Genomic DNA, 25,796 nt, shown 5'->3' with positions numbered 1-25,796 from the left:
AATCCAGATGGTCAATCCACTGGAAAAAATGTAACAGTTTTAACATGTATGCCCCAAATAACAGAGTTTTCAAATATACAGCCATATTTTATACAATAAAAATGAAAATAGATAAATCTATCATCACGGTGGGAAATTTTAAAACATCACACTCAGTAATTGATAGAACAAGAAAATAATAAAAACATTTCATCTCCAGATGATTCAATTAACAGAATTTACAAAAGTGACAGAATTTGCATATTTAGTTGTAAATAACTCTTTAATAACTGATGTTTTCAAATGTACATTATACTTCTACCCAAACTGACCACACGTAAGGCTATCAAAAATATCTAAATAAATTTTAAAACATTGAAATCATTCAAGGTATATTTTATGGCTACAGTGGAATTAAGCCTAAAATCAATAATGTAATAAAAAGAGTTCAACTATTTAGAAATTTAGCAAAATACATCAAAGCAATTTATCAAATTAGAAATCATAATGAAAATTAAAACATTTTGATTTGTAAACTAATGATCATACAGCATATCAAAACTTGTGGAATGCAGCAAATCTGTGCCGAGAAGAAAATATATATTCAAAAATTTATAAATAAGAAAAGAAGATAAGTCAAAAATCAATAACCAAATATTTATATCAAGAAGTGAGTAAAAGGACATCTTATTGTATACCAAAAATGTAGAAGTTAGAAAATAAAAAGAGTATTTATTAAATACAAAATAAACAATAGAAGTTAGTTTATTAACAAAGCCCAAAGTGGATTTTTTGAAAGATTAACATTTGATAGACATTTAACCAAATTGAGCAAAATTAAAATATATAAATAATTAAAGACACAAATTTGAAATATCCGGGATAAAAAAGTGCTATCACAAGATATTTTACAAATATTATAAAGATTTTTAAATAGCACAATGAAAAATTTTAAAGTACAAATAAAATTTTGCACAAAATTGAATAATTCCTAGCAAAACATAAATTTTGACACAAGATAAAATAGAAATATATAAATAGCACTGTATCTATTAAAGTCAGTAAATTGGCAAATAAATGTTTCCCCACAAAATATCTTTAGTGCCAGATGTATTCACTTCTGAATTTTTCCAAACTTTTAATAAAATGTGACACTAATTGTACACAACTTTCTTGGAGAAACAAAAAAGGGGAGAAGGAAAGAGAGGTTGGATATAGAGAGTAAAGGGGTCAGTGTAATTTTGTGAATAACAAATAACAGGAAAGGAAACTTAGGGGTAATCACGTTCATAAACATAAATTCAATAATTCTAAAAAATAACAAATTGAATCCAGTGATTTTTTAATGGTACAATACATCATTAACAAGTTGGTATTATTTTATCATGCAGGGCAGACCACATTTTAACAACAATTACCTTCTTTTATCACCTTAAGGTAATAAAATATTAAGTCATCTTCATAGATGCAATGCAGAATAAGGATTTGAGAAAATTTCACAATCATTCAATGTAAAAAAAAACTATGGTAAGCAAGGAATGCAAGGAATTCCTTTTATCTGACAAACGGTATGTATTTAAAATCTACAGCAAATATAAAATTTAATTGGTAAAATATGACATTTCCCTATTTCCCCTCTCATGATTAAAAATGAGATAAAAATGCCCATTATTCTCACTTCAATTCAAACCTATACTGGATATCTTATCCAGTGTACTATGAAAAAATAAAGCTCATTATTTGTAGACAACATGAATATGAACATAAGAAATTAGAAATATTTGTGTGACAGATTGAAATATAAATAATATAGCAGTCTTTGAATTAAGATAAACTATAAAAATATTCATATAGATAAAACCAAAATGTTTTCCTACATTTCACCACACAGAAAAATTCCAACTAGATCATATAACTAAATTTAAAATAAAAATATTCTAAAACAAAAATATAGAAGTATTTCTTCATACATTTGAGACAGCAAAGATTACTTAAACAGTACATAAACTGTTAACCAAAATGGAACAATTGATGTAATACATTAAAATCAAGAGTTTCTCTCCCTTTTACATGCCCTTAAAATATAAAATTTATAGAGTAGTAGTTTATACTGTAATTAAATATATTCAATATAAAATTCTTTTCCAGAACTAACAAAAATCTTTAAAATGCCACAGGAAAGTCCGATAGAAAAAGGGAAAAAAACCATTTAAATAGAGACTTTTAAAAGTGGTTATTCAAATGACCAATAAACCTATCAAAAAGTGCACAACTCCATTAGTCATCATGAAAATGTGTATAAAAGCCACAGTGACATATAACCACAAACAACCAAGAATGGCTAGAAATAAAAATAATGATAAATCTTGGCAAAGGTATAGATTTTCTCTAATTGTCATTTATGCTGGTAGGAGTATAAATTGTTTATATACATTTTGGAAAGTCATTTGGCAATATATTTTAAAGCTGAACATATGAATAATGTATGATCTAACAATTCTACTTCTGGGTGCAAAATAGGCTGTTTATAATTCACATTCTACTTGAAATTTCTGTTAAGATTTACTGCTGTTAACTCACTCTTTCTCAGAAGACTCTTTCCACTTCATTTTCCATATTTCTCTTCCCTTCTGTTTTTTTCAGTCTTGATGATCATTCCTTGATAGTATTTCTCTTTGTTGGGAGATTATGTCCTATGGGTATCGCATGTTTCTGTCTATCTTACGAGTACAGGAATTACTGCCTTTGTTCCATTCTACCTTTCAAAAAATGTGTGGTAAAAATCTTTAAAGATATAGTGTTTCCCTTTGGAGAAAAGGGTATCTTTTCTTAAAGCATTGGAAGATATATGTTCTCCCTTAAGAGCATTAGACGGACATGCTTATGGGTCATAGTACAATACTGAGGTCTCCTAAACTCACAATTGTTCTCCTGTAATGAACCCACTATATGTGCAAGTATCATCTGGCACATGTCATATGGCTATATGAGAACTAGGGGTAGGATAACTGATGCCAGTGCTCATGCTCTGGCTATAGCTATTGTCATGAGCAATATAGTTCTGTGTCTCTGAATCAGAAGTGTCACGGATTCTGAGAGCATTCATAAAACTGGCTGACTTTGTTAGCTTGTTAGGTAGAATAAAATCTCAGACCCTGACATCGTTTGGATTTGTGTCCCCACACAAATCTCATGTCAAATTGGAGGAGGGTCCTGGTGGCAGGTGACTGAATCATGGGGGTGGATTTCCCCCCTGCTGCTCTTGTGATAGTGAGTGAGTTCTCATGAGATTTGATGATTTAAAAGTGTGTGGCACTTCCCCCTTCATTCTGTGTCTCTCCTGCTCTGCCATGGATAGATGTGCTTGCTTCTCCTTTACATTCTACCATGAATATAAGTTTTCTGAGGCCTCCCAGTCATGCTTTCTATTAAGCCTACAGAACTGAGACAATTAAACCTATTTTCTTCATAAATTACTCAGTTGCATGTAGTTCTTTATAGGAGTGTGAGAACAGACTAACACAGGAAAATTGTACCAAAAGTGGGGTACTGCTTTAAAGATACCTGAAAATGTGGAAGTGACTTTGGAACTGGGTAACAGGAGAGGTTGGAACAATTTGGATGGATAAGAAGAAGGCAGGAATACGTGGTAAAATTTGGAACTTCCTAGAAACTTGTTGAATGATTTTGACCAGAATAGTGATAGTGATATTAACAATGATGTCTGGGCTGAGGTGGTCTCAGATGGTGATGAGAAACTTATTGGCAACTGAAGTAAAGGTCCCACTTGCTATGCTTTAGCAAAGAGACTGGTAGCATTTTGCCCCTGCCCTAGAGATCTGTAGAATTTTGAACTTCAGTGAGATGATTTAAGGTATCATGTGGAAGAAATTTCTAATCAGCAAAGCATTCAAGATGTGACCTGGCTATTTCTGAATGTGTATGCTTATATGTATGAAGAAACAGATTGTCTGAAACTGGAACTAATATTTAAAAGGAAAGTAGAGCCTAAAAGATTGGAAAATTTGCAGCCTGACCATGTGGAAAAAAGAAAAAAAGAAACATTTGGTGGAGAGAAATTCAAGCCAGCTGCAGAAATTTGTATAAGTAAACAGGAGCAGAATGTTAATAGCCAAGACAATGGGGAAGAATGTTTCCAGGGAATTTCAGAGACCTTCATGATAGGTTGTCCCATCACAGGCCTGGAGGCCTAGGAGGAAAAAATAATTTTGTGAGCCAGAGCCAGGGCCCAGCTGCTCTGTGCAGCCTCAGGACATGGTATCCTGCATCCCAGCCACTCCGGCTCCAGCTGTGGCTAAAAGGGGCCAATATACAGTTTGTGCCATTGTTTCAGAGAGTGCAAGCCCCAAGCCTTGGTAGCTTCCACATGGTGTTGGGCCTTTGGGTGTGCAGAAGTCGAGTTGAGGCTTGGGAATGTCTGCCTAGACTTCAGAAGATGTATGGAAACACCTGAATTTCCAGACAGAAGTCTGCTGCAGAGAAAGAGCCCTCATAGAGAACCTCTACTAGGGCAGTGCAGAGGGGAGATGTGGGGTGGGAGCCCTACACAGAGTCCCCCTGGGGCACTGCCTAGTGGATCTCTGAGGATAGGGCCATCATCCTCCAGAACCCAGAATGATACATCCACCTACAGCTTGCACTGTTCACCTGTAAAAGCTGCAGGCTCTCAATACCAGCTCAGGAAAGCAGCCTTGGGGACTGTACCTTGCAGAGCCAAAGGGGCAGAGATGCCCAACATCTTGGGAGCTCACCTCTTGCATCAGCATGGCCTGGATATGATACATGGAGTCAAAGAATATCATCTTGAGGCTTTAAGATTTAATAACTGCCCTGCTGAATTTCAAACTTGCATGGAACCTGTAGCTCCTTTGTTTTGGTTGATTTCTCTATCTTGGAATGGAAGCATTTACGAGATCCCTGTACTCACATTGTGTTTTGGACATAATTAACTTGTTTTTTATTTTACAGGCTCATAGTTGGAAGGGACTTACCTTGTCTTAGATGAGACTTTGGACTGTGGACTTTTGAGTCAATGCTAAAATGAGTTAAGACTGGGGGACTGTTAAGAAGAGATAATTGTATTCTGCAATGCAAGAAGGACATGGGATTTGGGAAAGGCGGGGATGGAATAATATGGTTTAGGTTTGTGTCCCCACCCAAATCTCATGTCAAATTAGAGGAGAGATCAGACGGGGGGAGACTGGATCATGGGGGCAGAATTCCCCCTTACTGTTCTTGTGATATTGAGTGAGTTCTCATGAGATCAGATGGTTTAAAAGTGTCTGGCACTTCCCTCTTTGCTCTCTCTCTCTTTCCTGCTCTGCCATGTAAGAATGTGCCTGCTTCCCCTTTGCTTTCCACCATCATAGTAAGTTTCCTGAGGCCTTCCAGTTAGGCTTCCTGTTAAGCCTGTGGAACTGTGAGCCAATTAAGCCTGTTTTCTTTGTAAATTGGCCAGTCTTAGGTAGTTCTTTACATCAGTGTGGAAATGGAATAATACATATCATTTATAGATTTTAACTCTTAAGCTCTTCTAAACCCAAAATTAGATGTTTTGTGCCCCATAACTTTATTCTTAGCCTTCTTCTTATACTATAGTTTAATCTACACCAATGCCTTATCATTTATCATGTTAATCTAAACATATTGTTTATTACATTTAGCTCCAAGTATCCAACTTCTGTAGTGAATCTTTATTTGGTTGTCTCTCTGATATCTCAAATTCAGAATATCCCTTTATGAAACCTTCACACTTTCATAAAAATTTGCTCCTCTTTACATATTCCATATTATAGTGGTTACCAACATCCACAATATCACTCAGAGATGAATTGTATGAGTTATCCTTAATGTATCATTTTCTGTTACTCCCAATGAAGCTTCAAATTCTTTTCAATATTTTCTTTCCATTTCTTAAATCAATCATTTGCTCTCCATTTTCATGGTCACCAACTTTGTTCATGCAATAATTCTTGCATGTTCAATTTACTGCTACACTCAGTTTAATTATCTTAGTGCCCTTGTTCTTGTTTCTTGTCCACTCTGTTACGCCTTTTTCTGATAGAACAATTGTTAGAAAATGTGCTCAGAATAATATATTAACTAGTTACAACTATTTTGAAAAGGTATGAATTACTCTATGTCTTTTAATAGAGCCTGAAAATAACAACATGTGGGAGTATTTTAGCATGGCATATAATTTATGTTCAGAATAATGACTCGTATTCATAAAAAATGTTGTTACATACACTAATTTATCTGCTTCAAAAAGTATAAAAGTGAGAAAAATTTTAATGTTATAATTTAATCACACAAGCTTGCTCACACACACCACCCAAAAGTGATTGAGTTTATTTAGAAAATCCACTAATTTGGAAGGTCAATTTCTTTACAGTCCCACATAAACAGGATGTGGTTATACTTTAATATCTTCAGAAATTATAAACACATTAAGAATAGCATTGTCAAATAAGTCAGCAGTGAGGAAGATGTAAAATATCGTTCTCTTAACTGAAAGGTGTTAATACATATGGTGTAATCACATTTAAGAAAAGGAGCAACAAATACAAATTGTTCATTGATGTCTTTCTATACCACAAATGTCAAGGAACCTAAAATATTGGTTTCATAATTTTTAGGGATCTATCTTAAGTGTTTATCTTTCAAATACAAAAGATAGAAATTATGTTAGTTTTTGATTTCTAACTATAACAAGTTACCATACACTTAGTAGGTTAAAACAACATAAATTCATGATTTTATAGTTTTGGAAGTCAGATGTCTGAAATGAGCCTCACTGGGCTAAAACTAGTATGTATATATATCCTATTAGTTCTGTTCCTCTAGAGAACCCTGACTAATACAGACCCTTCTTCTTGGCAAGGGTATTCCAAAGTTAACCTGAGAAACTAGTTAAGTCCATGATACAAAGAGGGTGATGGACATTCCTAATTATACCCTCCTCCCTTTTGGAATTACTGATAGAGAAGTCTCTTTAAGTCGGAAAAAAAAATTATAATTTATTCTCTCTGAAGACTGCTACCTGGAGACTTCATGTGCATGAGAAAACCTTGGTCTCCACAACCCCTTATTGTAACCCAGACATTCCTTTATATTGATAACAATTCTTCCAACTTATTGCCAATCAGAAAATCTCCAAATCTGCCTATTACCTGGAAGCCTCCCTTCTAGTGGTCCCATCTTTCCAGACTGAAGCAATGTACATTTTGCATGTATTGAATGATGTCTCATGTCTCTCTAAAATATGTAAAACCATGCTGTACCCTGACCACCCTGGACACATGTTGTAGGGACCTTCTGAGGCTATGTCATGGGTGTGTTCTTAAACTTGGCAAAATAAACTTTCTAAATTTATTGAGACCTACCTCAGGTACTTTGGTTTACAAATTGGTAACCAAAAAGAGATTCTGAGCTACAATGTAAGAAGTGGCTGAGGGCTGAGGAAAGTTTACATGAAGTGGTCTTAGCTTTTATTCATTTATTATTATTTTTAATTTTCCTCCTAGGAAGATGTTTAGGATCCAAATTATAGTTTAGTAGTGCATTCCAAAGGGTCTTCTCCATTGCCATATCTCCCCAAATTAATTTCAATCAACTTGTCTGTGAATTTGCATAAGGAAGTGAACTGTCATTGTCATAAATAAATGATATATTGAGCTCCTTAGCTCCAAAGCCAACAAGAATTTTGCTCCTCCCAGCCAAAATGCACCCTTGAGTGACTAAATGCTGATTGGGAGTTTCTGGGGGTTGACCTCCCAAATTGTACAGTGGCTATATAAGGATTCCCCAACAAAATTAGTTTAAAAAGGCTCATCCAGGAAAGGCATATAAGAGCTGATTAATCAGTGTTTTGAACCCTTTCGTAGGTGATAGACCTCTAGAGAGAGAAGCTGAGACATGTAAGAGGGTGTAAACAATTCAGTGGTGGCACCGTGGAGTCCTACTAACAATTAGCACACTTCCATCCACCACACTAAAAACCCTAAGCCAAAGTTCAGTTCCACATTTTAAGAAAAAATTGGGGAAACAAGTCATCTAAGAATGAGGAGAGAGAAAAAGACCCTTTTTCAAGCACCCTGTTTGGTTTTATGGTGCCTTTACTTGCAAGTGTTTGTGTAAATAAAAGAGTATGCCAGGTTTTCTAGTAATCAAGCTGGTTACCCATTTGGTCTGTTCTTGGGCACATTTTAAACTGCTGGGAAAATTACACGAAGGGAAGTTCAGAGCCCAAAGGTTGATTTGCAGTGGTAAAATTCCTAAGTTCTGTGTCTATTTCTATGTTTTATTTTCTGCCTGCTTTACGTTTGCTGTTACTTTTCTACTAGTGTTGAGGTGAAAAACAAACAAAAAACGTCATTTGTATCTATCCTTTTTTTTGTAAACTGGTGAATTTATATTGACAACTCATGCTAGATTTCTGATGTAAAAGCTCTAGAATCTGTCTGTGCATGTATATGCATGTTCAGATATCTTTATATGTATGTACAGATATCTTTATATGTATGTACATGTATTTTGTTATGTGCTGTGGCCACAAGGTACCCAAATGGGTTATAATTACGGAGTACTTATAAAACAGGTAAATAATCCAAAATGCCTTTCAAGTTCACATTACTTAAATGCAATTTTTAATAAATAAGCTGGCGTTAAACTTATTGGTAAAATAATATTGGAAATGTCTTAAGAAATTGTCTTAAGAATTGTCAGCATATATTTTCTTAGAATTTTTGAATCAAGAGTTTTTTTATTTAATTCTGACAGTTATTATGAGGTGTCAAAATTAGTCATAAGGTTATAAAACTATAAACTCAGCACAAAACAGAATAATCTCTGTGTTATTTTTGATAAATAAGATACTTAATATTGTTTGTTTAATAAAAACATCTAAATCATGAGTTATTGGTATAATACCCATAGAGTTAACCTTAAAATTTTTATTTGGTAAAACGTAAAATTCATAAGCTATAAAAAGGGCTAAAAGTGAAATAACTTTGAATGATGACTACCACAGTTTTCACAAATAATGTAAACTATTAAAAATAATAAAAATAGGCCGGACACGGTGGCTCACGCCTGTAATCCCAGCACTTTGGGAGGCTGAGGAGGGTGGATCACAAGGTCAGGCATTCAAGACCAGTCTGCCCAACATGGTGAAACCCCGTCTCTACTAAAAATACAAAAATTAGCCAGGCGTGGTGGCAGGCACCTGTAATCCCAGCTACTTGGGAGGCTGAGGCAGGAGAATTGCTTGGACCTCGGAGGTGGAGTTTGCGGTGAGCCAAGATTGTGCCACTGGACTCCAGTCTGGGTGACAGAGTGAGCCTCTTTCTCAAAAAAAAAATAATAATAATAATCACATAAATGTAAATAAATAATTGCCTAGAAATATAATTTTCATATAATTTAGAATCTAAAGTTATATAAAATTAAATAATAGGTATTTATTAAATATCTGAGTAATTTCCAATTTAATAAATTGCAGAAAAACTTTTTTGCCAAAAATGTATTTTTTCTAACTCATAGGTTATCCAGAGTTTATTTATGAAACAAGGTAAAAGGAACCAGAAAATAAAAGAGATGTAAAAAATGTTTATGGATATAAAGAAGCATTTGAGGTAAAAATGGTTATGAGAAAGAACCATGCACAGTAAATTTGGACCTTAAATAAAATGGCTGCTTGTTTAAGAGACAGGAATGTTAAGAACAAGCCAGAAAGTCCAAGCATGTCATGATTGGTCTGTGTAAATAAAAATAAAGTTTGTAAAAACATTATAAAAATGTTGTGATTAAGTTGATTATAACTATAGAAAATTATAACAGTCTTTCTAAAAATTATAATTTGATATCAGAAAAACACTAATACAGGCCAAGTGCTGTGGCTCACGCCTGTAATCCCAGCACTTTGGGAGGCTGAGGCGGGCAGATCACGAGGTCAAGAGTTCAAGAGCAGCCTGACCAACATGGTGAAATCCCATCTCTACTAAAAATACCAAAATTAGCTGGGCGTGGTGGTGCCTGTCTGTAATCCCAGCTACTCAGGAGGCTGAGGCAGGAGAATCGCTTGAACCTAGAAGGCGGAGGTTGCGGTGAGCCAAGATCGTGCCACTGCACTCCAGCCTGGGAGACAGAGCAAGACTTTGTCTCAAAAAAAAAGAAAAGAAAAACACTAATACAAAACTAAAGAATTAGTTAGAACAAGGTTTTCTTATAATATTGACTGAATAACATTGTAAAAAGTTTTTAATTTTTTTTCTTTGTTTGAGTTGGAGTCTCGCTCTGTCCCCCAGGCTGGAGTACAGTGGCGCAATCTTGGCTCACTGCAAGCTTCACCTCCCAGGTTCACGCCATTCTCCTGCCTCAGCCTCCTGAGTAGCTGGGACTACAGGCACCCACTGCCACGTCCGGCTAATTTTTTGTATTTTTATTAGAGACAGGGTTTCACCATGTTATCCATGATGGTCTTGATCTCCTGACCTAATGATCCATCTGCCTCGGCCTCCCAAAGTGCTGGGATTATAGGCATGAGCCACCACGCCCAGCTAAAAGTTTTTAATTTTTAAGTTATATGATCTCTTTCTTTTTGAAATTCTTCACATTGATACCTCAGAAGTTATTCACTTGAGCCCTACTGCTTCTGCTCTTTTTTCTCTTTTAGAAGCCTAGGATGGCAAATTTCCCCTTCAACTTTTGTTGGCTCCTGTAATGTTTTTTAAGTTAATAGTCTAAAGTAATAAAAAATTATTGAAAACCGGCAAATAAAAATTTTTATAGGACCTGCCTCTGTCTGTGTGTTTGTTATGTCTATATATTTACATATGTCATGGGGAAGTAACATTTTAGTACCAATTATATAAAAGAGCTCTAATTAATTGGTTTGAAAAAATAAGTGCCTATCAGACTAATAAAAGCTAGCTCAGAAGCTTTTTAGTGCATATGACTAGTAAACTTTGGTAAGATTAATCTGGCAAATTTAATCTCAATTCACTCCAGTGATTTAAAATCTTAAAGTCCTGTTCTGTTAAATTAAGTGATCCTAGATTTCCCACTAGGAATTTGGGTTACTATGAGTGAAAATAGTAGAAGAGTAAAATGTTTTCAGTAAGGTTATGAAAATATGATAATATAGTTTTTGCAAAATGAAATATAATGTTTCCAGTTTAGAGATTACTTAAGAGTTGCTTTAAAATAAATGAAAAAATATGTAAATAAAACTAATGAATAAAGAGAAATAAAAGAATGAGAAATGAGAAGACTTTGACTCTTGGGTGGTGATGTAGTCACCCACAGCATAGAGCTGCAGCAGGGCTGTGTTCAGTTACTAATGGTAAAAGTTTCCAGTGGAATTTACAGATGGATCATAATCCCAGGGTGTTGGTTAACTGAATGAATAAGGAAAGGCAAACTAATAAAGAAAAAGAAAAATCTGTAATTAGTTATTATCTGTAATAGCAAAAAAACTAATAAGTAACTCTGAGATCTGTTGTTACCTAGAAAATAGTCAATGTGGAGGGTGGGCAAAATCGAGTAACTATTAAAATCAGAAGGTATAGTGTAAAGCAAACAATGACTTGAGAAGCCTTATCAAACTGGCTGGCCCTCATAGGTTTTACAGCAATAGGGAGTCAAAGGACTCATCCCTTCAGGGTGGAACTCCTAAGATGACTATTGTAAAATGTAATAAATAAACCTGAAATAGATAAGATTAAAACAAATGTCTTCACAACACTTTCAAAGGTTGGATGGACTAAGGGAGACCCTACTGGTCCCTCAACATTAAAGTGCCCCACATCAGTTTTCTGCATTTGCAGAGGATACCTAGACACTCATCTATGGAACACAACAGAAGTAAAATCCTTCCCCTGTCTCTCTTGGACTTGGCTGGATACAACTTTCACCAACCCATGGAACCACCCTGTCCTGACAGCTAGCAAGAGGCCAAGACCAACAAAACAACCACCACACCCTCATCAGCAGGAAGCAGTTATAGAATACTGAGTTTCATCAATTTTTCCCCAAGAATTGGGGTATTGGACTCTTGAGGTGGGGAAATGTTACAGTAATTTGTTAGGCAGATATGAGCAGGACAGGAGATCCCCCCACCCCAAATACACACCTCCAGAAATGTCAGGCAACCAATAGGTGATGGTCAGGTGGTTGATAAACTGTCTCTCTAAATAACAATTAGTTGCAGCTGGCACCATAGAAAAGGCAGTCACTCAATAGATTTTTTTAAAAAAAAGAACCCTGAAGCTGGTGATCAGCAGCTTTCCCATAATATTTCAGGATTTGGGTGAGTGGGCTCAAACATGCATACTAAGAGGCAAAATGGCAGAGTTTAGCTGGTATATAACCTACCTATAGGAACACATGACTTAAGGGAAAAACATCTCAAATGAGCATGTGTAAAACTTCATTAAACACACTACACATTTGGCCCATCCCAAGTGTTGGCAGGCCACTGTGCATGCAGACATCTCACCCCAAGGCAAGACTCAAGGAAGAAGTAAAACGGACCATAGAAGTATGTCAACATATAAAATCCCAAGTCAAAAGTCAAGCTATGCACTTAAATCTCTCAAGTTGCCCAACTGGCCCTCTTCTAAGTATATTTTAACTCCCTTTTGTTTCTGCTCTAAAACTTTTTAATAAACTTTCATCCCTGCTCTAAAACTCACCACAGTCTATCCCTGTGCCTTATGCCCCCTAGTTGAACTGTTTCTGTTGAGGAGGCAAGAACTGACGTTGCTGTAGACCTATATGGATATGTGGTGGCTGTTAACATTGCTAGATTCTACTGTGCCTGATAAACAGCTTTTATTTGACAAGAACTGCATGGCTTTTCAATGGCAGTTCCAAAGTAAGCAAACAAATCCTGTTTGGAATCTACTGTTTTTGTTAAAGAATAATTAAGAAAATATTTTTCCTTTGAGTTACTTATAGTTTAGAGCAATTAGATAAAATGTGTTTTAGTGAACAAAATTTACCTTTCTCTCCATCTGAGTTATCCCAAATCTAAAAGCTATTTGTGAATATTCTGATTTTACGGCAATATAGCTATTTGCCTAAGTTTAGTAAGCATCTTTTCTTTTGAAACAAGACACAATTGGAGACACTGATTATTTTACCAAGGCTTTGACTTGAATGACATATTTTCAGATAAAGTTACAGAAAGCCAACTTGAAAAGAATCTATACAGTCAATCAATTCTTGGTGCACTTTATGTGAATAATCAAGCCAAGTATAATAAGCCTAAAACTTACTTTACACACAAATTTGTCTTACTATAATCTCTCTTTAATAGAAAGGGAAGGCTAGATAAAAAGAGAAATTGTTTTAAAGAGGACTAAAATGCCCATTACTAAGTTCAAGCTCTGACTTTTATTTTGGAGTTCAGATTAAATCATTAATTATTTCTTGGCTACAGTAATCATCAAAAAGGGCAATAGGTTATAATTTTCCTCATGTTTTTAGTTGACACCATAATGGAATAGATTCCTTTTTATGTTCTGGCACACACATTATCTTTTAATTATCAAATTATTAATATTATTTATGTATTGTAATTTTATTTCTGAGAAAACCAGAATCACAGTATTAGGAAGACTAGAGATGGTTTTTCAAAGGCTGCATATTGCCCACATTTGGAATCCCACTGGGCCTGGTCTGTTTATCACTGCCAGTGCCCTGCTGCTGAAACTATACTAGCACCCACCATTTTGGCCCAGAGAAGAGGTGGGTATATGAGATTCTAATGGCCAGTTTTGAAGTTTATAATTAGATTAGACTGTCCAAATAAAGGAGGTGCTAAACAACTGGTAAAATAAGGGACATGGCCACCTGGGTTACTACATACGTGGCATCATTTCATCCAACCCATTCATAAAAGATTTTCTGTTTCCTATAGAATTAAATTATTACTGAGAGGACATAAAGATACCTCGTGACAAAGCCTTGTGGGTATAATTCTCCTAGTTATGCAATGTATGCAGATCTATATAGATCTATATCTAGATATCTAGATATAGATCTATATATCTATAGATATATAGATATATAGATCGATCTATATAGATCTATATATAGATATATATATAGATATAATTGATCAGCCACCGTAGGACAAATTACCAAAAAAGCACAAAAAGCATTGCAGCACAACAAAAGTCTCTGAATTCCTTAGCTTAAATGGTTTTAACAATGCTTAAGTTTTGTATAGCTAATTGCTATAGGTCTGTAATTAAAACCAAGATTACAATAGCTCTATATATAGAAGTTAAAGATAGATAAACTGAATTTTGTAACCTGTACTATACCCTTTTGTTTGTTGGCATTTATATTGCTTTAAGAATATTAAAGGGTAATAAATGCCTGTCCACATCCAACATTTGGCTTTTTGTTTGTTGGCTTTTATATTACTTTACAAATTGTAAAGGGTGATGAATACCTGCCTACCTGTTTCTCCCTGGCCGAGAATATTTAACTGGTTATAAGTCTTTTGTCTCTGAGTCTCTTGGTCATAGAGGGTCCCAGCAAAGGACAGGATGAAACTGGGGCAGGCAGCTATGCCTTCCTGGCAATACTATGGGACAAAATAAAAGTTTGGTGGTCATTGATGTTGCCTCAGGCTAATCTTGGTCAGAAGGAGGAGAATGTAAGCAAAAAATAAAATTTTTATAACACAATATAGTTAAGTATACCCCCTAACCATCCGAATGGAACTCTCCTCTAAGCAAGAGCACTCCAAAGTTAATCAAAAAAACTAGTTCAGGCCACGATGGGAAGGGGGAACTGAACATACCTTATTACACCCTTCTCCCTTTTGGATTTACTGATAGAACAGACTCTTTAAGCCTGATAAGAAACATTTATAATCTATTTCCTCTGAAGCTGGCCACCTGGACGCTTCATACACATGACAAACCTTGGTCTCTACAGCTTGTTATTGTAACCTAGACTTTCCTTCCTATTGATAATAACTGTCAACAATTTGCCAGTCAGAAATTTTGAAATTTTTAAATCTTCTAAACCTAGAAGCCCTAGCTTTGAATTGTCCTGCTCTTCCAGACCAAACCAATTTACATCTTACGTGTATTTACTGATGTCTCATTTCTCCCTAAAATGTATAAAACCAAGCTCTACCCCAACTACCCTGGGCACATGTTTCCAGGACCTCCTGAGGTTGTGTTATGGGTGTGCCCGTAACCTTGGCAAAGTAAACTTTCTAAATTGATTGGGACCTGTCTCAGATACTTTTGGTTTATAAATGTTTGGGGATTGGGATCTCTTTATACATGGCTAGTAAATTTTATGGCATTGTTTCTTGATGTGGCTCCTTTTCTTTTATTGTGCTGCATATTCTAGTGGACACTCTCAATGTGTACACCAAAACAGTTTTCTCTTCTTTCTGTTACTATGTTAGTTAGATATTTGAGTTCCAGTAGTGATATTCTAAAAGTCTTATATTTTTCTTTTTAATATCATTTTGTTCTACTTGGGAAATTTACTCATTTGTAGCTCCAAAATACATATTAAAGTTTTCTATGGAGGTTGCCATATTTTTAATGTTCAAAGGCTATCTTTTCTGTGTTTTTCCATACAATCCATTGTTTTATGTATAAAATATCTTTTTATTTTTCCATGCATATAATGTGTTTTTAAAATGATTTTTTTCTGCTTCCTAAGTTGACTCTAATCATTCATTCTTTCTTAAATTTATTTTGGTTCTCTCTTTCATCTTGGATATTTCTTTTAAAAGTTGGTTGAACCTAGCATATCCATTCATATTTAAGAGTGAAGTACTTAAAATCTTTGGAAGCACTTCACTGAAATAATAAGGCTTCACTCCAGAGTAAAAATGTGGATAACACACTATTTCATTGATAACCTCTAAAACTAGGCTCTGGAGTCTTTCCTCTGAGGCTATTTAGTTTTTTAGAAAATAATAAAAATACATATGCCCTTTAACATAATTCTGATGATTAGAAGTAATCAATGGTTATTTTATAATAAAATTATTGCAGTTTTTGTCTAAGGAATATGAAAGCAGTACCCAGAAGCCTGGATGCCAATACAGTCATGCATGTACTATAGTGTCACAATTTGAACCAGATACATAGGAAATTAGTATTTACAATTGTTAAATGAGTCTGAAGGAGCAAGTGCATTCAAAGTTATACTGTCATGATGTGGGTGGGTGCCAGGGCATTCACAATGACTACACTCAAAGCTGAATTTTAAAATTGAGTGTTCAATTGCCCTTCTTATGCAGGCACAGCAAAAATATCCAAGGAAATTAGTAAAAGTAAAGCAATGTATAAGAATAAAAAAAACAAGTTTCCTTTAGTTTATTTTGTTTTGCTTTAAATACTTCCAGTAACATTTTTGTATTATCCTTAACACTATAGCACTATTAACTTCTTTATAAATGTTTCTGAATCAAATATTTTCAGTATAGTTCCAAATATTAGAAGTAATGCTATATCTAATTACTTTGAGTAAGAGATATTTCCAACTAACATTGTTTCTGAACTCATATAATTAATCTTAGATATGCTTTAATATCATGTATCTATTATTATTTTGCTTGTGAGCAATCCTGAAGAGGGGTAAAATAGACTCATATTTAAAACAACTTGAGTGAGAAAGCATTTTATTCCAAACTGACTTACTGAAGTCATTCTGTGATATTAATCTTTTGTGGAGTAAAAACAAATATCTACTAAGCAAAATGTAGTTGAATAAGTAGTTTTTCTGCAGCACACTAATACTTTTGGATCATAGCACAAACATCAATGATCCTTGCTATGTTCTAAAAGCAGTTTTTAGAGTGCTTGGAAAGTGGATTCTGTAATGGGCTATTAGAGAAAGTCTGAACACCAGCCAAGTTATTGTATTCATTACCCTAAAACCTGACATGTTCTCTCCCATCTTCCTGCTTCTGCTCACAGAATTCTTCATAAATTGTAAAATTATTAGTGAGAATAGTGTCTCATACCTGTTAGAAGCATTGGTACCTGGCATAATGGATTGGTAAAATGTGTTCTGTTTGATGATCAATCGGAATAGCCTGACAGGTGCTCAAAACATATTTATCGAATAAATAAAAGATGAAATACAAATACATTGATTTATTTTAGTCAATAATATTTAGTAAGTTGTAAGGTATAACTAATTTTTATTTGTATTTTAATCAAGTTTCTATCCGTATATATTATTAACTATATAGAGTATTACTCTGCTTCTCTCTCTCTCTCTGCCTCCCTCTATACATATACATTTTTTTCAGACTATTGTGAATAACATTTTGGGCTTAAGTCTTCTACACTATAAGACATTAATTTGTCTTCATGCTTTGATTTATTAGTCCCTGAAATGCTGATAATGTGGAAATCAACTTCTCTAGCTGAAGCTTCCCTTTGGAATTTCTCAATTATACAAACATAATCTGCATCTGAACAAAACACAGGCCGCTTAATGTGCGTATAAGTGAAATTCTCCATCCTTTATTCTCTGTGACAATAATGGCATGCAATTCTGCCATTCAACCTGGAAACTTTAGAAAGTTAACGTTTCCCTGGTCTCTCAACCCAATTTCTTTATATATCCCAATTGCCATATATGGCTAATTTTATTTTCTAAATATTTCTTGCATCTATATCCTATTCTCCAATATTATTCCTGCTGCCTTAATTAATTCACACACTTATTATTATTTTTTATTGACCAAAATCTTCTGAAACGGTTTTTACCTCCATTTTTGCCTACTGAAATAAGTTTTCAATACTGCTGTTGATGGTTATAGTTTCAGAATTGGAATAGACAGACCTGGGCTTACATCTTAGGCCTACGTTGACTATCTGTTTGCTCACAGATAAAATATTATGTAGCTCTAAATTTTAGTTCTTCTCATAATTAAAGTGTGGAGAATAATTACTGCTTCTCAGTACTATTGCAAGAATTTAGTAATTATATGTAAGTAAAGATTTTTCTAAGTTCCTAATACAGAGTATGTATTCAATAAATATATATCAATTGTGTCAATCTAAACAATTAATTTGACTGGTTTCTATCTTAAATTAGAAATTATACCAACTTAGTATGTAATAAAAGGCACTCTATGATCTGGTCTCTGCAGAAACTATGGAGTTTATGTAGTGCTAAAAGACATTGGCATTCCAAGTGCCCAGAGCATGAAGTCTATGTTAAACACTCTTTTCATTAAGTGTAAATCCAGACAGGACACAAATTAGATGTAGAAATACTGTAACTCTAGAGTGAGAGCTGCATGCACTCTTACACAATCTAAAGGAAGATGCAGAAATAAGAGAAACAAATTTTTTTTAAAAAAAGCGTAACTAGAGATGATAAATATGAGAATTAGCAGGCAAAAACAGCACAGTTATTACAGTTATATTGAACAATCAATGACTTAAATTTAAATATGAAGATGAATATAATGTATGAGTAAATAGCAAATCTAAATAGAAATATCAAAATTATGAAAAATTCAAATGGAAATTTGAAGTCAGAAAAATATGATCCAAAATTTTAAATAAATTACTAAATGGGTTTAACAAAAACACAAAGCAGAAAACTATGAGTTCATCTGAAAACACAATAACAGATTCTATGCAACACAGATAAAAACCAAGCTATACCAAGTGAACAGCATCACTATCCATTGTTTTCATATCTAATTATCTAAATATATGATTTTGAATGAGAAGATAGAGAGGCATAGAAAAGTGTTCTAAAAACTGATAATATATTGACATTAATTGAAAGCTATCCACCCATAAGCCCAAAAAATATAATAAACTGTAAGTTGAATAAACTAAAAACAAAACAAAAAACTCACCTAGGCACAATATAGCTAAATATACAAAAGCTAAATAAAAAACCTTAAACAGCCACATGAAAAACATAGATTATTTATGGGACACGAAATATTATAATGTCCTATCATCAGAAACATCACATGTCAAAAAAACCCACTAAAACCAGAATATATTTAAAATAATGAAATAAAATTACTATTAAACTAGACTTTAATATTCAACAAAATACTCTTCAAATATGACAAAACAATTTATATTAACAAAAGTTGTAACAGTTTAACACCAGGAGACCTGCAATATTAGAAAATATATATATTAAAAGAAGTTCTTCAGGCTGATTTTAAATTATATCAGGTAGAAAATTAGACATAAGAAAAAATAAATAATGCTAATGGTAAATGTGTGGATAAATGTAAAAGAAATTCTGTTTACTAAAAATATAATGAATTACGAAAATAAAAACAAAGCATAATGAAGTTTATAACATATAGAGGTAAATTGTATGACAATGATATGACAAAGAATGAGAAGGCTCATGGAATGATACTGTTGTAACATTCTTGTGTCTATGTAAAATAGCTTAATATCAATTTAAGGTAATTACAATAATTTTAATCCTAAGGGAACAATTGTGACAAATAAAAGCAACGATATGCAAATAAATGCTGATAGAGAAGATTAAATTTATATATTTATGTATTCAAAGGTATAAAAAAAGATTAAGAAGCAGAATGAACAATAGGACAAATAAATAACAAAATGCTAAGTGGTCAACTTAAAAAATACCAATAGTTACAAAAATTGAAAAGGAATTAAATATATTTTATAAAAGATACACACTGTAAGTCTGGATAATAAAGCAAGACCCTACTATAAGCTCCTAATAATAATAAATAAGATGGCACAGATAAGTTATGAGTAATCTTTAATAAAAATCTGTCCCACGGCAAACATGCATCATAGAAAATACTGGAGTGGTTACATTTATATCTTAAAAAATGAACTTCAGGCTGGGTGCGGTGGCTCACATCTGTAATCTCAGCACTTTGGGAGGCTGAGGCGGGTGGATCATGAGGTCAGGAGATCAAGAACATCCTGGCTAACACGGTGAAACCCCATCTCTACTAAAAATACAAAAAATTAGCTGGGCGTGGTGGCACGCACCTGTAATTCCAGCTATTCGGGAGGCTGAGGCAGGAGAATTGCTTGAACTCAGGAGGTGGAGGTTACAGTGACCCCAGAAAGTACTACTGCACTCCAGCCTGGGTGACAGAGCAAGACTCCATCTAAAAAAAAAAAATGAACTTCAATACAATAATATGACCAAAGATAAAGAAGATAATTTTATAATGATAACCTAATTTATCAAGAAGATGTAGAAATCTTAAATATGTATGCACCTTAAAATACAGCTTAAATTAAATAAAGCAGAAACAGAGAATTCAACACAAAAAGACACTTCCACCAAAATAATTGGAGATATTGGCACTTCTCCTGTAGTAATTGATAGAAAAAAAGCAGGCAAAAAAAAATGAGTAATGTTATATAGGACTTGAATCAATTCTATCATCCCATTAAACCTAACTGGCATGTGTAAGACAGTATACTGAACTGAAAAATATGCACTCTTTGAAAGTTCATAAGGATCATTCACAGAGACTGCAAACTGAGTCACAAAATATTCCAAAAACTTTAAAAAAATAATTCAGAACATGCTCTCTTAGCAAAATGACATTAAGGGAGAATTAATTAACAAATTCATATACTTGAAAAAGCAACAAATATTTGAAAATAAAGTAACACTTTTAAATTACACATGTATCAAAGATACAGGAGAAATTTTAAAATATCTTGAATTAAATTATCTTAAAATTACAACAAATGTAAGTGTGTAAAGTAAAACTTAAGCAGTGTTTATTGTTTAGAAAAATTTGTGAAATTCAACTTGTTGTGTCTATTGTTTAGTTTTCAAAAAGCTTTTTAAATAGTTGGATCTCGCAAACACTTAGAAAATTTATAAAGTCCTAGCTACACTGATAAACCAAAAAATAAAGCACAATTTACCACTGTTAGGAAAAATGAGAGAATATAAATCTTACAGAACTTTAAATATGATAAATAAATTTTATGAACAACCTTATGCCAATAATTTGACAACTTAAAAAAAATGAACAAATTATTTGGAAGACACTTGACCCAAACACAACTGTCAAATTTATTGAGTCCATAATTTTAAACAAATACGCAACAAAATCATTTTGGGCCAAGATGGTTTCATTAGTGAATTATGTCAAATATTTAAGGAAACACTTTCAGAAAATAGATGAGAAAGAACAACTTTCCAACTCATTTTATAAAGTTAGCATAACCCTGATTCAAATATCTAACAAAATAATTTCTTAGATATAACTGGTTTCTGGTTTCCAACAGACATTCAAGGAGCTTGGAAGATGTGACCAAGTTAAACAAACTACAAAATCAACAATATTTCTTAGATTCTTCAGATAAGTGAGGTGGCAGGGCAAATTACTGCTTCCAAAATTGGAGATATAGGTAGAAAGACAAAGAAAATCCCAACTTACTGGACCAGAAACCCATGAGGAGAAACTTCTGTAGGAACCAATACCAGTATAGGAAAATATAAACTGCATTTGACAAATTAGTAGAGACTCAGTGTGGACAAACCTGGGGGTAAAATCTCTAGGTGTACCCAGTGATAGGTGGAACCCACACTTTTGTGATTTTTACCTCCAGTAACTCAAGAAGGTTCTCACAGTAACTATCAGAGAAAAAGTACTCTGTGATTTCAGCAGGGAGAGGGGGAAAGTAACCATTTTGAATTACACCAGAGTGTTCTGTTCATCTTAACAAGGCCTACCCTTAAGAAAAACCATTTCACGAGAACCTCAATGCCAGCCTGTGAAAGCAATCAGGAGCAGGGCTGTACCCTGCAAAACCACAGGGGCAAATCTGCCCAAGGCCATACAAGCCCATTTCTTGCATCAGTGTGACCTGGACGTGAGACATGAAGTTAAAGGAGATCATTTTGGAACTTTAAGGTTTAATGTCTGCCTTACTGGATTTCGGACTTGCGTGGAGCTTGTAGCCCCTTTGTTTTAGCTGATTCACCCATTTGGAACAGATGTATTTACCTAATGCCTGTATCTGCATTGTATCTAGGAAGTAACTAACTTGTTTTGATTTTACAGGCTCCTAGGTGGAAGGGACTTGCCTTGACTCAGATGAGACTTTGGCTTTGGACATTTGAGTTAATGCTGGGGTGAGTTAAGATTTTGGGGGACTTCTGGAAGAGCATGACTGTGTTTTGAAATGTGAGGACATGAGATATGGCAGGGGCCAGGAGTGGAATGATATGGTTTGGCTGTGTCACTGCCCAAATCTCATCTTGAATTGTAGTTCCCGTAATCCCCACATATCGTGGGAGGGACTCAATGGAAGGTAATTTAATCAGGAGGACAATCACCCTCATGCTATTCTTGTGATAGTGAGTTCTCATGAGATCTGATGATTTTATAAGGGCTTTTTCTCCTTTTGCTCAGCACTTCTTTCTGTCACCACATGAAGAAGGACATTTATGCTTCCCCTTCTGCCATGATTGTAAGTTTCCTGAGGCCTCTCCAGCCCTGTGAAACTGAGTGTAAATGAAACCTCTGTCCTTTATAAATTACCCAGTCTCAGGTATGTCTTCACTAGCAGCATGAGATGAACTAATACAAAGCATCTCTATCTGGTAAACCAGATAATTCTTCCAGATCTTGTCTAAGACCAGCAAGCTTGTACCTCTGAGTCTGCAAGAACCACAGCATTACTGGATTTGGAGTTCCCCTTGAAGCAGATATGGCTTAGATCAAAACACCCAAGTCTTTTCAAGTATCTGGAAAACTTTCCCAAGAAGGATGGGAACAAACAAGCCCAGACAGTAAGGACTACAATAAATACCTAACTCTTTAATACCAAGACACAGACAAACATCTACAAGCAGCAGCATGATCTAGGAAAACATAACTTCAGCAGATGAACTAAATAATGCACCAGGGATCAATCCTGGAGAAACAGAGACATGTGACATTTAAGACAGAGAATTTAGCATAGCTGTTTTAAGGAAGATATAAATGAATTCAAAATAACACAGAGAAAAAAATCAGCATCCTGTCAGGTACATTTAACAAAGAGATTTAAGTAATTAAAAATAACTAAGGGGAAATCCTAGAGCTAAAATGCAACTGGTATAATAAAAATGCATCAGAGTCTCTTAATAACTGAATTGATTAAGCAGAAAAAAATTAGTGAGCTTGAAGAACAGCCTATTTGAAAATATACAGTCAAAATAGACAAAAAATTAAAAATAATGAAGCATGCCTACAGGATCCAGAAAATAGCCTCGAAAGGGCAAATCTAAGAGCTATTGATCTTAAACAGGATAGAGAGAAAGAAATAGGAAAATAGAGTTTATTCAAAGGAATAATAACAGAGAATTGCCCAAACCTACAGAAATATAGTATTATCCAAAGACAAGAAGGTTAGAGAACACCAAACAGATTTAAACCAAAGACTAGCTCAAGGCATTTAATAAGCAAACTTCCAAAAATTCAAAATGCAGAAAGGATTCTAAAAGCAGCAAAAGCAAAAGATAAAATAACACACTATGATGCTCCAATATATCTGGTAGCAGAATTTTCAGTGGAAATCTTACAAGCAAGGAGGGAGTGGTGTGAACCCCTAAAATTTGAGACAGATCTCAGTTAATTTAGAAAGTTTATTTTGCCAACATTGAGAATACACACCTGTGATACAACCTCAGGAGGTCCTGACAAAGTGTGTCCAAGGTGGTCAGATCATAGCTTAGTTATATATATTTTAGGGAGACACGAGACAACAATCAATATATGTAAAATGAACATTGATTTGGTCCAGAAAGGAGTGGCAATTTGAAGCAGGGTAGGGGCTTTTGGGTCACAGGTGGGTGAGAGAAAAATTATTGCATTCTTTTGAGTTTCTGATTAGCCTTTCCAAAGAAAGCAATCAAATATGCATTTATCTCAGTGAGCAGAGGGATGACCTTCAATGCAATGGGAGGCAGATTTGCCCTAAGCAGTTCCCAGCTTGAATTTACTTTTTAACTTAGTGATTTTGGGTGATCAATATATTTTCCTTTCACGTTTCCCTGTTTTCTTTTATTAAATCTTTTGGAGAAAGCATTTTAGAAGAAAATGAGTATTTGGTCTCAGATTTCATCCTCTCTCTCAGGCTAAGATGGTTTATTCCTAGACAGGTAGGTCTGTAGTTATTAGGAATGGTCATTTTTAGAAGATTGTGGTCTCGTGTCCTATGAAAAGAAAATAGGGAGAGAGAAGGGGCCAGCCTTCAGGCAACAGTGTTGCAAGATGGCAGCCACCATGGGCTAGGGAGTAACAGTCCCTTACAATTTCCATCTGTTGGGTGAACTCGAAGAAAGGAGTAGGAGATGGCACAGTTAGCTGGGGTCTAGAAGATGACGAAGACATGACACTTATAAGATGGACAGGGAAGATAATTGGGCCTCCAAGGACAATTTATGAAAACCAAGTATACAGCCTGAGAATAGAATGTGAACCTAAATACCCAGAAACATCCCCTTTTGTAAGATTTGTAACAAAAATTAAAATGAATAGAGTTAATAGTTCTAATGGAGTGGTGGACACAAGAGCCACATCAGTGCTAGCAAAATGGCACAATTCATATAGCACCAAAGTTGTCCTGCAGGAGCTTTGGTGCCTAATTTTGTCTAAAGAAAATAGGAAACTCCCTCAGCCACCTGAAGGACAGTGTTACAGCAATTAATCCAAAAGAAAAACCACAGGCCCTTCCCTTTTCTCCCCGTTTGATTTAAGCAGTCTTCATTTTCCAGAGTAGTACATTTTCCAGATACGTCTTGTAGACCTCAAAGTACTGGAAAGGAAGCTCCCATTCAAAGGAAATTTATCATAAGATACTATAAATAATACTAATTTTTTGTCCATTTGAAATATATAAGTTGTGCTATGACAAATCATCCTGTCAAGTGTAACCACTGTCCCCATAGTTGAACTTCTGGGATCAAGAAAGTCTATTTAAATAGATTCCCATCATAACTGATGGGGCACATCTAACTCAACTGTGAAAAGACACATCACACAATCACCTTGCTGCTGATTACATGGCCTGGGGTCTCTGCCTATTTACTACCTCCCACCCTCCCTGCAACAACAGCCCTCCAGCTTGGGGGGCCTGTAGAGTAGATGTGAAGGTTTCAGGTCACAGCCTGTGGGACTACTGCCGGGTGTGTAGGGTGCTTCACCTGCACCCCTGGTTTCTTCGAGTCTTAAATGATGCCCCTTCCAAGCCATCATCCTCTCCCCAAGCTCCTCCACTCCTGCCCTTGGCCGAAGCACAGATTGTAACCCCTCCACTACCCTCTGAGATTAGCCTTCGGTGAGGAATTCAGGGCTTTCCCAATATCTTCTCTCCCCTACCTTTATTAAGGGGTGCACTTTTTCTTCCCTCCTCCTCAAGCTGCTTTTTGCACCATTACCACCCAACACCTTCCATGACACTTCCTTGCTTTGGCCAGAAGCCATAAGACAAGGATGGAAAGAGCCTCTGATTTCCCTTGTTTAGTTTCGGAACCATACTTATTCACTTTCCACCAACCTGGGAAATGAATATTGGGTCCTCAGCCCTGCCACCCTCTGCTGTCATCAGCTGATGCACTGTTTTTAGCTCAGGTTTTGATAAGTTGAAAAGAATAGTCACCACAGTTACTCAGACCTGCCAGCTCTCAGAGTCCTTGGTGGTTAAACTTGGAGAAAGACCACATGAAGGAACTTGCAAGTACACATGATCCCTGTGAATTGTTTTACTTTCCTGTACTTGCTTTTGCTTTTAAAAATTGAAGAAGTT

The 25,796-nt window shown here is 34.9% G+C and overlaps 1 pseudogene; it reads left to right on the top strand.

The window, feature by feature from the left end:
* Nucleotides 1-24,262: 24,262 nt before the first annotated feature.
* On the top strand, nucleotides 24,263-25,047 carry LOC129475825 (ubiquitin-conjugating enzyme E2 variant 1-like; annotated as a pseudogene).
* The last annotated feature ends 749 nt before the right edge of the window (nucleotides 25,048-25,796 follow it).

The sequence above is a fragment of the Symphalangus syndactylus genome, chromosome X, assembly GCF_028878055.3.
Source record: "Symphalangus syndactylus isolate Jambi chromosome X, NHGRI_mSymSyn1-v2.1_pri, whole genome shotgun sequence".
Classification (NCBI taxonomy): domain Eukaryota; kingdom Metazoa; phylum Chordata; class Mammalia; order Primates; family Hylobatidae; genus Symphalangus; species Symphalangus syndactylus.
This window is presented reverse-complemented; position numbering and strand designations above follow the sequence as displayed.